The sequence below is a fragment of the Beta vulgaris genome, chromosome 8, assembly GCF_026745355.1.
Source record: "Beta vulgaris subsp. vulgaris cultivar EL10 chromosome 8, EL10.2, whole genome shotgun sequence".
In the NCBI taxonomy this organism is placed as follows: domain Eukaryota; kingdom Viridiplantae; phylum Streptophyta; class Magnoliopsida; order Caryophyllales; family Amaranthaceae; genus Beta; species Beta vulgaris.
Window position 1 is genome coordinate 57,647,590 of NC_079209.1, and position 13,748 is coordinate 57,661,337.

The window sequence follows — 13,748 nt, forward strand, 5'->3', positions numbered from 1 at the left end:
TAATGTAAAGTAAACATAACACCTGACAAAAGTGTTATGTTTGCCAGAGAAAACATAACAGCCATTTATAATGCACGTTATACCGCTAGATAACACATTTTGTAAATAAGTGTTATGTTTGCTATTTATATGACAAATTGGAAGAAGGAAAATTTAACACTTATCTTGAATAACTGTTATGTTTTCCTATAATATATATAACATATATTACCTATAACTGTTATCTATGATATTTGTTTTTTTAATTATCATATTCTCACCTGTGAGCAGGCGTTAATTGCAGCAGCTCAAAAATTTCGTACAGTACCTGTTATATAATACTCAACCCATAGGATCTTACAACCAACAAATTAAATTCCAAAATTTTTATTTCACAATATAATTCAACGAATATTCATAATTCTAAACTTCCAAAAACTACTATATATACAAATCAATATTAATCTAAATCATAAACAATCAAATCTAGACTAGCCACATCCACATGATATTAATATCCAAATATAAAAATATAATATACATCCAAAAATGGATTAAGGTAAAAAAAATTAGGCGGGAAGTTAGAACTCATTCATCATTTGTGCTTCTTGTTGATCTCCGACATATGTAAGCCACAACTCTTTGAGTTCATCAATTTTCTCGTGAGAATAGGTTTGACCAATGCCGTAATAATACTGCAATAAAGGTAATTACATAATAAGTATTCATAAAACAAATCACTAGGTGTTATAGTCAGTTGAAATGCATGTAAAATTAAACCTAGATTATAACTAAAACAACCATAATAGACATGATTTAGATATGATGGGAGATAGACATATTGCCCACCTTCACAAATTTGACCCCACTTTGCTCATACAGCTCTTCGTACTTCTTAGCTAGTGAAGGAGTAAATAATCTTTGCAAAAGATGGTCTTCAGGGAATATGATGCAATGTTTAGTACTATACAGTTTTTCTTGGGGTTCATGAAGATTTAAGCTCTCCACTAGGCACTAGAACAATTGCTGTTAAATAGTGGCTAACTTGGTGGTGGGCTTGGTCAATAAGCTAAATGATCATTTGTCAACACTAGAATGCAATTTGTTCCTCTCTCTCCCCCCTCCCTCCCTCCCTCCCTCCCTCCCTCCCAAGTATCTTTCTTGGTGGTGGTGTTTGGAAAGACTGAAATCGTGTCCCTCCATACAATTTTCTCTTTACCTGGTGCTGCCTGAGCAAGAAAGATGAACTTATTTCAATTTTGACAAGCACATCCCTGCATAGGAGTAAACTTTTGTACTCATAGCTGGCTTCTTCTAGTACTCAAGTGTTTGGAGCTGACTTAACTGCATTAAGTTGTAATCAGGACTTGCTGCTATCATTTTTTACAATCTGGATTAAACAGGATAGTCAGACCGGGTCCAGTTAATGTCCGAGGAAATTTGACTCCAAAATGTTGTGTGAGCAATTGGAGTAATAATACAAACTTACTAAAATTGACCTGTATAACACTATAAACCATAACAAAAGCTGTCTGGATTTCAATATATGAAAATTAACAAAAAAATATTACTTCAAGTTTTAGATGACTCTGTAGACGAATTCTTGTTCATAATATATATCTTCAATTTCTAGACTTGAATGGTTGAATAGCACACTGCTGTATACTTGAATGGTTATTGCATTTACTATATTCACCAGTTATTGAGTGCATATTTCAGAAGTGGTATAACCTACTGTAATGATATGCAGCCCCTCTTAGCTGATTTTGAGATTTCTGAAGGCATATTTTCACGAGCTCGAATTGAAGATTCAGATTAAGTGTGCTTATGGCTTGGGGAAAATGTGATGCTGCAGTATTCACGCAAAGAGGTGACCCATTCTTCCTCAATATTCTTGCAGAACCAAATTACCAATATTAACTTAATGTGTGCTAGTCTCAATATATGCAAAGATATTTTCATATGGCAAAAGACGGCATACAATGAGCTAGAAAACAAAACTGTAGTCTAACAAATCAATACCCTGATTCAATTATACTATCCCTGGGAACTGAATGAGTTCAATTATAAATCAAATCATATTTACAATATCCTAATTACAGATTTGAAATTGCAAACTAACAATTTCCAAAATCATGATCTGAGTTCATGACCAATTCCAAATCAACAACATAAATCCACAATCACAAATTCATATTTCACAAGTATCATAATTCACAACCAAACAATGTGAATATTACCTTTAAAAAAAATTAAAACTAAAACTTAGGGTTTAGAAAACTTACGGACTGACTGGATTGACAATGAGTGAGTGTTGGGCGTCTCGGGAGGTCCGCGACGGCGAATGGATGTGGGCGGTGGGGTGCGGCGTCGCTTCGCCTCCTGACTCCGTCGCTTCGTGGCTTCGTCCTCTTCGTCTTTCCTCACGCTCCTGACTCCATCGTTCGAAGTTCAACGTTCGTGACTTCGTTCCTCTTCCTCACTGCTCGTCATCGTCGTCCTCCGGCGAATGCGAATGTGTTGTCTCCATCGTCGTCTCTTCCTCACCGCTCCTGACTCCATCGTTCCAAAGTTTGTTCGTTTAGGGGAGTAGAAACTAGAAAGCTTGTTCCTAAAAGTAATGGAAAATAAAACGGTTTTTTTTGCAACGTAATTATTTTAAGTGAATTTTTATTATTAATAGAAATTCACCACATTCCCATAAAAGAATAAAATAAAATACAATAAACTAATTTCATAGCAAAGATAACACACATTAAGATAAGTGTTAAGTGGAATATTTTCTATACAAGCTAAGATAACAGTTCTTTTGTTAAAACGTTAAATTTAGACTTTACATAACAGTTGATAAAATAAGATTTAATTTAGGGGTGTTATCTTTGCCCTTTTTTGTAGTAGTGAGTGAAGGATATTAATGAACTTTCTATGATGCTTGTTGAAACGAAAAAGCATAATTCTTATAAACTAGTTTACTTGCTCATAAAACTAGTATTAATTCTTCCGGTGGCAACAACAAGTGTGTAACGAGTATTTTCTTCGATGACTTATGTCAAGAACAAGTTGCAGAATAGTATGGGTGATCAACTATTGAATGATAGCTTAGTCACATTTCTTGAGAGGGATCTTTTTGTTCAAGTTAGTGATGATGATGTATTAAAATGTTTTCAAAGTATGAAAACTTGTAGGATGTTTTTGTAATTTTTTTATTGATGTAATGTAATGAATTAACATTATATTTAGCTACTGTAGTTTGATATTTGAATTAATGTATTGAACTTTGAGTGAATGAATATATATTTTTTTTTACCGGCTCCGAACTCATAGGCTTGAAATCCTGGATACGCCACTGACTAATGGAGGCTAGGGTTTAGAAGAGAAAGGGAAAGGAGGGAGAGAAGGGTTTTGTGGTTTACTTTATTTGTAAGAGAGAGAATTGACTTTATTTTATTCTTATCAAACTTGGTGAACATTATCTTGTATTGCAACCACGGACCACCTAACAAACCCAAAAAAAAGGAAACATTGAATTCCAAACTAAAATCTTTATCTCAAATTTTACATAAAATTAAGAAATAAGAATTAAGATAGCGGTAAATTTCTCTTACTATTTCTATTACAAAACAAAAAAAAAAGTAAAAATTTATCCAAATGCTAGTATATATAATTAGAAAAAAAAAAGCAGATGCATTCAGCATTCAAAAAGCAAAAGTTTTGCCTAGCTATATTGTAGGGAAGTATAGAGGACTGCGATGAGATATAGGATCATCAACAAATTAAACCGTGTGTGTGAGTGTTTTGTCTTTCTCTATTAAATTATGTTTTTTAGTCTTCGTGAAAGTGTGTCACTGGGTTTGCTTTCTCTACGGGCAGTGGCGAAGCCAGGATTTTCATTTAGGGGTAGCATAGTATAACTAATCAAATAATGGTTCATAATATAGAACATAATTTACGTTAACCTACACTTATAACTCTTTTAAAAATACGACATTATATTATTATATGGTTCATAATACTATATTTCTGTAAAAACTCTACGTACCCTACTACTCTGTCGTATCTCAGGTTCGATACTCCTTGTGATGTTTTGTTGTTTTAAGTTTTTTTTTTCTTTCTACGCTATATTATATTATTATATGGTTCATAATACTATATTCTGTAAAAACTCTACGTACCTACTACTCTGTCGTATCTCTTATCAAGTCGGAGAATTTTCTTTGAAGAACTAAAAACAAGAAACTAATGAAAAACTTAAAGTTGATTTAACAGAGGGGTACAATATAGAATAAAAAAAATTCAAAGCTACAATTCCAAAAGGAAAAAAATATATGGAATATAGCGTAGAAAGAAAAAAAAAAACTTAAAACAACAAAACATCACAAGGAGTATCGAACCTGAGACCTTAGAGTCATGGGAAACGCTCTCTTACCACCCGGCCAAACTCATTTAATCTATAATATATCGCTCGCTGTTCTACATTCCTTAGTTTTTTTCTTCCAGCGCTTTTTTTTTTCTTTTCTTTTTTAGGGGTAGCATGTGCTACCCCTTGTTACTAAGTAGATCCACCCCTGTCTGCGGGAGTGATCCCTTTTCTACTGGTTGTCTTCGTGAAAGTGCGTTGCTAGATTTCTTGTCTACTACTGTGGTCTGGTCGCTGTTCCAAAAAGGTGTTTATTGGTTGTCCCTAATCCTAAAGGGTGGTTCATTGATTGGTTGTCCATAATCCAAAAAGGGTATTTCTTGGTTGTCCCTGATCCAAAATGGTCTTTATTGGTTGTCCCTAATCCGAAAGGGCTGTTATTGATGGTGTTGATTATTGATTCACGTCGTACTGATCTCCTAGTAATTAATTATTATTTTTCAATCGTAGTGTTCGTGTACTACCCTACGATTGAGGGGGAGTATTAGAGTTATGGTAAGTACATTATATTAGAGTCCTAGACTAGTAAGGAAACGAGTATAATTTCCTTATGATATTAGGTAAGTATATTATTAGTATTATATTTAATTTATTAGGATATATTTTTCTAGTTTCACTTAAGTTAGGTGTTATATAATATATTATAAATATTCTCTTTGGGATCAATAATAATCGAAACATTTTCCCTTCAATCTATTTTAACAACAAATGAAGGTAAACCTTCTGCATGAAGCTGCAAATATTGTACAAGTACAAGAGGAATCATACATAAAACAAGACAACTTGAGAGGGAACGTAAAGGGGGCATGATTATTGACACATGCACAATTTGGCACCAATCTTGATTCTTGTACATTCACTCATTATCCATAGATCCAGAGGCAAAAGCAATGTGTCACAAGAAACAATTGTAATATAATATAAAAAACTAACCAAATATGATGAACACTCCACTACTACAACAATAATTAAGACACATAAAGAGTCGATTGTAGCATCAGAGCCAAAAACCCATTTACTTAAAAAAAAAAACTGATTACAATTAACAAAATAAACATCCAAATCTACGAAAGAACAAAAATCATTAAAAGAGATAGTCTGATTTTAATAAAAGTAGACCTAGTCAATAAATGGATTAAACTAGTTATCGAAAGAAATTAACCTAGCTACTTACTATTGGGATAATTCTCTTTTTAGTATTCGGCCTATCATTACCTAATTTAATTTGAAAGTAGCGGGGTCTCTTACAAGACAAACTCAAGAACGAATTACGGTTCACTCCTTCTATATATATGTTATCAAAGTGCTCTATTCGTAATTATTTAACATAATTGTTGATTCCATTAGCATGATGCTTCGCATCTTGGGAGGTATGGTCTTGATAAAATATTATGGGCGTACTTGACAATATGAAGCCATGAACCTGATCAAGGAACATACATGTGAAGAAGACAATCACCATATACTTTCCAACTCCGTATACATGTTGAATTGCGCATAGTGCACTTGCAATCACATAGCTAAAAAACCCTAAATCTTTCTCAACACAAACGGAAATCACATTATGCTCTTCCATCAAACTCATATATTCAGCCAAGCAAAAACTCCCAATCAATGAGCACATTACAGCATAAAAACCGTACGGCGATGATTGATCCGAGATTTGTGATAACTGAAAGCATGCCATCAATGTTACAACTATCCTACCAAGTGCTAGAAGATAATTCACATTGATAAGATCCCCTAATAAAACGAATGACTGCTTCAAGTATTAAGGTTCAAATTAGTATCTCGGCAAATGTGCCACAAAGAAAGAAGTAAACTAATAAAAGACGGAGGGAGTAGTTCACAATGAAAAAACACTAACTATTCTGTCCCTTTTGATAATTGGTTATAAATAGTAGTAATGGAAATGAATTTGTATGTAAATTTGTGAAGAATATCATTGTCCATTCCCATGGTAATTCCATAATAATTGTTTTTTTTTTTTTGAAAGGAATAGGAACCCATAAAGAAAAACTATATTAAATCAGTGCTAGCAAGTGAAATAACCATTAGGAAAAAAAAAAAAAAATCGTTCAACATTCAAAAGGCAAAACTTTTGCCAATATTGTAGGGGAAGTATAGGAGACTGTGATGAGATCTAGATCAACAACAAACCTGTGCTTATAAATAAAACAAAACAAAGAACAAATTTGAGAAAGAAAGAGATTTGGAATCAAAGCTTAGAATGATGAATAAATGGCATACTAAATCCGTCTCTATTAAAGTTGCAATCATTCATACCCTACATTTTTTATGTATGCTTTGTATTATAGGTTGGTCAGCTCACTCCATCTTGGATGGAGTTGATAAGCAACAGAAACAATCATATGCAAACAAAGCCATGGCTAGCATGTATGAATCATTTTCTAACTACAATCACACTTTCCTAATTTCAAATAAAAAGGTTTTAACTTCTTATAAATCACATATTATAAAGAAAATCTTTTTTGATTTTTTAATTTTGATATAGTACCCATGTATTTTTTCATTTTCTACACTATATTCTGAATATTTTTCCTTCTCGAATTGTAGCTTTGATTTTTTTTTATTCTATGTTGTACCTCTCTGTTAAATCAACTTTAAGCTTTTCATTAGTTTCTTATTTTTAGTTCTTCAAACTTACATTATACAGGAGAGAAAATTCTCCGGCTCGATAGGGATACGAAAGAGTAGTAGAGTACATAGAATTTTTACAAGAATATAGTATTATGAATCATATAATAATATAGTATCGTATTTTTAAAAGGGTTATAAGTGTAGGTTAATGTGAATTATGTTCTATATTATGAACCGTTTTTGGTAAAACTATGCTACCCCTGAATGAAAATCCTGACTCCGCCACTAAGCGTGGAATCAGTGGGTTCAACTGAACCCACGCAGATCCGGGTGAAAATCTGGAAAACAGAGTATTACTGATGAATTTTATATCTAAAACGCGCAGTATATCCCGCATAGTTGTTGTTGTGGTTTGGTGGTAAACATGCTTTACTTATCCTCTGACTATAGATGATGCGGGTTCGAATTTGGCAAAATTGCATTTTGTCTTCTTTTGCTCTTTTAACATTCAGGGTGCGTTCTGTTCAACTTAAAAAATTAAGTTTCAGGTCCAATAAGTTCAGATAAGTTCAGATAAGTTGCAATAAGGTCTAATAAGTGCAATAAGGTCTAATAAGGTCCAATAAGTTCCAATTAGGTGCAATAAGTTCCAATCAGGTGCAATAAGTTCCAATCAGGTCTAATAAGGTCCAATAAGTTCCAATCAGGTCTAATAAGGTCCAATAAGGTCCAAATAGTCAATGTTTAATAAACATTTGTATTATTGTCCACTATTTTGTTATTTATAATTTCATATCACTATTAGCGGATTATGTTATTATTAGAATTATAATTAAAGTACCACAATGATTATATAGTATTATACTTGTATTAGTGTCTATTATTTTATTATTTATTTGTATTATGTCTATTATTTTATTATTCATATTACTATTAGCTGATTATGTTATTATTAGAATTTTTTATTCAAGTACCACAATGTATAGTATTATACTTGTATTATTGTCTATTATTTGATTATTCATATTGCTATTGAATAATATTATAATCATGGTCAAATAATTAAGGTTAACAATAATAAATAATAATTACATATAATAGTAATAATAATAATAATAATAATAATAATAATTACATAATAATAATTAAGGTTAACAATAATTATAATCATGGTCAAATAATTAAGGTTAATAATAATAATAATAATAAATAATAATAATTACATAATAATAATTAAGGTTAACAATAATAATAATGATTATTAATTTTTTGATTTTCTACTAGTGTTTTATAAAATTAAAACAACACTATTAGATATATTAGTGATGAAAGTTATGTATAGGCAAATATATAAATAGTAATTTTTTTGTTAAATTAATTATCATAAGAGATATTTAATAATCATTATTTTTAAAGGACGAATTATAATAATTATTATTCCATAAAAAATTTTGAGGGGTAGTATTTACGTTAGTGGTAATATTTATGTTATTCATGGTCAATGTTTTGTCTAATAAGGTCAAATAAGTTTCAATCAGGTTCAATAAGGTCTAATAAGTTTCAATCAGGTTCAATAAGGTCTAATAAGTTTCAATCAGGGTCAATAAGTTCCAATAAGGTCAATCAAGTTCAATCAGGTCCAATAAGTTCCAATCAGGTTCAATCAGGTCCAATAAGTTGAATCAGGTCCAATCAGGTTCAATCAGGTTTAATAAGTTCCAATAAGTTCAGTTCAGGTTCAATAAGTTCAGTTCAGATAAGTTCCAATAAGTTCAGGTCCAATAATTTGAATAGAACGCACCCTCAATCCTCCATAGCGGTAGAGTTAATGTTTTAGTTTTCTATTTCCTTTATTTTTAATTTTTATTCTCCCCTTTCATTATATTATGGATTTTTTGTTCATAAATATCTTACTTGCACATGGATTTTGTACAAAATAGAAGGGAGGAAAAATATGGAAGGGGGAATACAAAAAGGAAAATAACAAGTCATAGGACTTGTACATGGATTTTACTCACTGAAAAACTACAGTCAAACGTCTAGAAATATTTTTTGGTAGTGGTCAACAAACAATAATGTACAAAGGTAGTTAGCACAAAATTTTGTAAATAGGTAGTTTCTCGAAAAAAAAAAAGTATAAGTATGGTAGTTATGGACAAAAAATCCTAATTAAAAACTTGATATATATATTAGTTACATAAATTTTATTAATGAATCACAAGGGTCATATATATTACAAATGAGAGAGGGGAGACTCAAAACCGTGACCAGTTGTACACATGTTTCCAATCTTAATTACTAGATTAGACGTTATTGTTTCTTTTTGTTCTGTTTTATTATTCATGTTTCTTGATATGAGATTACTGAAAGTTATCCTTATTTTGAATTTTTCTACTACTAATAGAAAGAAGAGAGTCAGAGGAGTGATGAAAGTCAAAGAGAGAGAACATAATGAGGCGTCGACTCGTGGAGGTAAATAATAAGGGATAAGGGTTTGCGACTTGGGCTGAAGTCATAAAATAGGGGGTTAATTAGGAATTGTTATTATTTTAGGCATCATTACTAGGTAGAATGCGGACAAAGGGTGAAATTGTAATTATGTTGTGGGTTCTCCAATTCCAAAGTAGAAATGTAGCAACTAAAATTGATAAACCCAAGTAAAGAAAGAATGATATTCTAAAATTAGATGTGTAGGGGATTAAACCTTTTGCACTATTTATTGGTCTTTTAAAACCATAAGAGGAATATCAAGTTAGCTTACATGCCGCCATATCAGTGTCCACATGCCAGGGTTCGATACTCTTCTACACGTTTTAATAATATATATATTGAGCTAAGATATCCAAATCATGTTAAGAATAGGTCTAGCCATTTTTAAAATATATAAAAATTGCTAAATGGATAAATAGGTCATATTATATTAATAAATCTCCTTATGTACTAATCTCATTTCATGAAGAACATGTTATATTTATACTGTGACGCTATTTACCGCCTATACTTTTTGTAACACCGTCTGTTTTTTCATATGGTTTTTTTTTCTCCTTCCTTTTCCTTTAACCTACTGTCACCATCACCACTACCGCCGCCACCACCTGCAGCCACCTCCCCCCTACCTTCCTCCTTCCTCCTTCCTTCTCACTTCTCTTTCCTCCTCCCTTCTTCCCTACCCAGCGCTAGCGGCAATAGCTGCACCTCCAACAGCAGCCACCATCGCGAGCCCCTTCTTTTTCTTCCTTTTCCTCCTCCCCTGACCGTCACTCTCTATCCTCTGCGCCAGCATCCGCCGGAGCCTAGCCTACCTCCAAGCTCCACCTGATGCACCACCTACTTCTCTTCATCTTCCTATTCCCTTCCTCCTTCCTTCTCACAAGCCACTTGTTTTCCTTAAAAAAAAAATCACCAGTTCCATCGAACTAAATCATTTTTTCGGTTTCAGTGACCATCTTTTTTCAAGTCAAATAAATGGGAGCAGTTCCACCATGGTGGAACCAAAAAAAAAAAAGTGAAAGATTATTTATATTCAATGATACGCATACGGAGGGATGTTCATTTCGGATATCCGAAAATTTTGGATCGGGAAAAATATGATCTGAATCCGATCCGAAAAACGAGTATCCGAAATTTCTGGTCGGATCGAATCGAATCGCATATCAGAAAACTAAAAATGAATTTTTCAGAGGAAAAGTTCATAAAATAAGTTTCGGATCGGATCATTGGATATTTCGGATATCCGGCCTTGAAAACAGATATTTTCAGATATTTCGTATCTGATATCCGAAAAAATCCTCATGTTTTGGAAATTTTCGGATACTCGAAAATGAAAATTTCCGATCTGTATCTGATTCGAAAATTTTCGGATATCCAATCTAAAATATCCGAAAACTAAAAAATCGGACCGGATCGACAAGATCACAGATCAGATCGACTGAATCGGATATTTAAGAACACCCTTACGCATACGTTACTTTTGAAAGCCTAAAAATGAGTGGCGGGAAAAGATGGTCGCTTTATATTTGCAAAAGCAAGTTGGTTTGGTTTATCAGACTTGTCTCTTGCTTCGTGATTAAATTTGGTGCCACCAACTGCTTAAGAACTTATATCAGAATGAAAATTGATTAAAATGTTATATCTCAAGTTAAATATCAAAAAAAATACTTGGCCAATGATTGATTTAAAATAGGATTTTCAGATCTATATATTATCTTAGGGTCATTAATTCCATTATATATTTGACGTACTATTTATTTACGGGTTCGTACATCCAACTCTAAAATATCCCAATCGCTAATTACCGTCCGTATTTATTAAAAATCGCCCGTATACATAGGTGGTTGCTATGGTGGGTAGGTGGTGGTTGGGATGAGGTGAGAGTAAGGAGTGAGAGTGAGTATACATAGGGGTAGTTTAGGAAAATCTTGAAAAAAATACGGACAATTTTTAATAAATACGAGCGGTAAAAAGTAATGCCTTCTTTTTTTAGGATATGCATTTTTGTTGTTGTTGTGATTTGATTACAGATAATCGAATTCCATACCCTCAAACTTGCAAGCTTTCAAATCATTTTTGTTAAGATTCGTTTGATTCAACTTATTTTGTTTTATCTTATCTCATCTTTTCTTATCCTGACAGATTTTTGACCCAAAAAGATAGTTAAGTTAATTCCCCAAGCCCAAGGCAGCGCGCGAGTGGCAACCACACATCACCACAAATCCACTAAAAGCCTCATTGCTACTCAACTCAAAGGATAGAAGAAGAGTATGGTTATAAACCTTACTCTTCCCTTATATTCTTTCAATGTGGGACAAAAGGTAAAAATGACTCTTCATATTCTTTTGAAGCAAACTCAGAGTTTCTACTATAAACTCCAACAATATATTATGTCCGATCTTTTTCAATTTTTTACATGTAAATACCCCTGAACTTAGAAAATATATTTCACATTTTACCCGTACTATTGTTTCACAATTAGGGCTGATTAACAGATCGGGTGGGTTCGGATTAATAATAAACGGGTTGAACATGTCGCAACCCAAACCTAACCTGTTTATTAAACGGGTTGCAAAACTCAACCCTGACCCGACCTGTTTATTAAACGGGTTACCATATAATCCGTTTTAACCCATTTACATATTTATTACTATTAAATTTTTATTAAAATTTATTAGTTTTCAACAATAAATTCACATAAAAGTATGCATGATTAGATTTTCTTTTCAATTTGTGTTCTACAATTAGTACTTTTAAAATTTTCACCAACTTTAACACAACTTTTTAGTAAATTTATAAATTAATGAGTTAAACTGGTCAAAGCATGTAATTTCGAGTTGAAAATGTTAGCCTTAACCTAACCCATTTAATTAAATAGGTAAGTTGTGTCAACCTATTTACTTAAATGGGTCAAAAATCTCAACCCAAACCCGTTTATTTTAGGTCAAATTCGGATTTAGTGAACGGGTTGAGTCAGTTTTTCACAGCTCTATTTACAACAAAAGGATGTTGAATTGTCGTTTAAATGTTACCTTTTACTTTTCTACATAGTATTCTTGTTTTTTTTTAATTATTATTAGGAAATTAAGTCAGCCCAACGTCTAACCCCTACAAGGCTACTAGCCTGTAGGAAACACCAACACATTGACTGGTAAGGCATGCATAGCATGCGAAGGAAATACCCCAACCCTTGACCTCAGGGGCCAAGGGGGAGCACTCTATCCACTTGAGCTAACTCCTATCCTTCTACATAATATTCTTGTGTTTGTTTGTTTCTACTTATATTGTATCATACCTTTTCAACTTTGCAAAATAAAATTAACTAAGTTTACATAATACTACCCTTGTCATCAATAATCAACCGTAAAAAGATAGATACTAATTGATGAAAGATTACTTGCCAATCAACGAAAATAAAATGTATATTTGATAAACTTTATTGAGCCAAATACAATTTCGTGTTGGAGGAAAGTGCGAAAATGTAGATATTGGAGCTGACACCATTAAAATGGATGGTAGCAGTCCAACAAAAATGGCTGGAAAAAGAGTGATTTTTAGTGAGAGAAAGGGAGAGCGGCGACTCTTTCGTATTACCTATTTAGCATTATAACCAACTATTATTGTATCACTTAAGATTACAGTCTGAGTTATACAAAATAATAATGCTATGCTTTACTTGTTCTTTATAAGAAAACAAAACATTATTATCCTATTCTAAGGTATATCTAGGCAATTAGTTGATGGGTAGCAATAGTAATCGGATTCTGGCAAGGTTTTATTTAGGTTCTACTTCTTATTGTATTTGGAATAGATTTTTCGGTTTTCAAGTTTAGGGTGGAGTTTTTGGTCGGATTCAAATTGAATTGTCATCCCTAGCCCCTGTAAATTTGGACTGGAAGTTCGTATCACAAGCAATCCAAAAATATTATTATAGAATTTTCTATTTTGAGGGGAAAAATCAAGCTAAATTAATCCAAGGACAAATTGTCCATGAGTACCTAAGGAGCCACTTCCGGAGGGAAATGGTTCTCCGAAACTTGTTCAATACCAAAAGACACTAGCTTAGCTAGGTGATGAGCCACAAAATTCCCATCACACTTTACATGAGACCATAAAATGGAAGGGAAAAAACAAAACAAGCAGATAAAATATCATAAAATATAGTATCTAAATCAGAAAGGAAGAAAGAGTGCTTTGAGAGGCGATTGATGACCACTTGACACTTGGATTCTAGAATAGTGTCATGTAAACCATACTTGAT

The 13,748-nt window shown here is 32.6% G+C and overlaps 1 long non-coding RNA gene across 2 annotated transcripts; it reads right to left on the reverse strand.

Moving 5' to 3' along the window:
- Positions 1 to 350: 350 nt before the first annotated feature.
- LOC130589788 (uncharacterized) lies at positions 351 to 2,387 on the reverse strand. Of its 2 annotated transcripts, none has more exons than XR_008967447.1 (2): positions 2,265 to 2,387; positions 351 to 674 (listed from the first exon to the last, which is right to left on the reverse strand). It is a non-coding gene; the product is annotated as an uncharacterized LOC130589788 (long non-coding RNA). The 2 variants fall into 2 exon arrangements; XR_008967446.1 differs by lacking the exon at positions 2,265 to 2,387 and adding an exon at positions 1,199 to 2,258.
- Positions 2,388 to 13,748: the final 11,361 nt, after the last annotated feature.